The sequence below is a fragment of the Bubalus bubalis genome, chromosome 23 (assembly GCF_019923935.1).
Source record: "Bubalus bubalis isolate 160015118507 breed Murrah chromosome 23, NDDB_SH_1, whole genome shotgun sequence".
Taxonomy (NCBI): Eukaryota; Metazoa; Chordata; class Mammalia; order Artiodactyla; family Bovidae; genus Bubalus; species Bubalus bubalis.
In genome coordinates this window covers 3,320,282-3,321,749 of record NC_059179.1, presented here as the reverse complement: position 1 = coordinate 3,321,749, position 1,468 = coordinate 3,320,282, and the positions used below count along the sequence as shown (strand labels likewise).

Here is a 1,468-nt window from a genome sequence, read left to right as displayed (position 1 = left end):
CTCTGCATTCAGATGTTTATATCTTTCCTTTTCTCCTTTGCTTTTCACTTCACTTCTTTTTACAGCTATATGTAAGACCTCCCCAGACAGCCATTTTTCTTTTTTGCATTTCTTTTCCATGGGGATGGTCTTGATCTCTGTCTCCTGTACAATGTCACGAACCTCATTCCATAATTCATCAGGCACTCTATCTATCAGATCCAGTCTCTTAAATCTATTTCTCACTTCCACTATATAATCATAAGGGATTTGATTTAGGCCATACCTGTATGGTCTAGTCGTTTTCCCTACTTTCTTCATTTTAAGTCTGAATTTGGTAATCAGGAGTTCATGATCTGAGCCACAGTCAGCTCCTGGTCTTGTTTTTCTTCACTGTATAGAGCTTCTCCATCTTTGGCTGCAAAGAATATAATCAGTCTGATTTCAGTGTTGACCATCTGGTGATGTCCATGTGTAGAGTCTTCTCTTGTGTTGTTGGAAGAGGGTGTTTGCTATCACCAGTGCAGTTTCTTGGCAAAATTCTATTAGTCTTTGCCTTGATTCATTCTGCATTCCAAGGCCAAATTTGCCTGTTGCTGCTGCTGCTGCTAAGTCGCTTCAGTCGTGTCCGACTCTATATGACCCCATAGAGGGCAGCCCACCAGGCTCTCCCGTCCCTGGAATTCTCCAGGCAAGAACACTGGAGTGGGTTGCCATTTCCTTCCCCAAATTTGCCTGTTACTCCTCCCCTTATTTGGCGTGCACCTAGAATTCCCCAAATCCCGTGAGATTCAGCGTCCTTTGGGATGAATGATTGTGAAGCAGCTCATAGCACCTGGTTCTTCTGGAATTCTCTGAGCTCCTGATGGCTCTGTGCATCTAAGCCCATCTTCATCCCACCCCTCCATCAGGACACATAATTAACCCTCCCCACAACCCAAAGCCACACAGCACACTTTGTGGGCTCTAACTGAGCTCTGTTTGCCTTCCTGGAAAACCTACATGCCACTCACCTGGACCAGGACTGACCTCTGCCTGTGGTCAGTGGGTGTCCTTATTAGTGCTCAAAAGAAACATTTCAACATTTCCTGTGTTTACTTCAGCAGCACAAATGCTAAAATTGGAAGGATACAGAAAAGATTAGCATGACTTCTGTGCAAGGATGACACACGTATTCATTAAATGTTCCTTTTTTTGGGGGTGGGGTGGGTAAGGCAGTGAAACTGTTCTATAAAACTAAAATGTTGGATACATGTCATTATATGTTTGTTCACTCCTACAGAAAATGCAAGACCAAAAGTGAACGCTAATGTACAATATGAACTTTGGATGACAATGATGTGTCAATGTACAGGTCATCAGTTACAACAAATGTACCACTGTGATGAGGAATGATGGAGAATAAAGGGAAGCTTCTGTATTGGGGCACAGGCATATATGGTTAATCTCTGGACCTTCTGCTCATATTGCTGTAAATAAAAGTAAAAAA

General features: G+C 42.8%; 1 non-coding gene across 1 annotated transcript; it reads left to right on the top strand.

Moving 5' to 3' along the window:
* Positions 1–1,069: 1,069 nt before the first annotated feature.
* On the top strand, positions 1,070–1,176 carry LOC112581671. Its single transcript, XR_003106291.1, has one exon. It is a non-coding gene; the product is annotated as a U6 spliceosomal RNA (small nuclear RNA).
* The last annotated feature ends 292 nt before the right edge of the window (positions 1,177–1,468 follow it).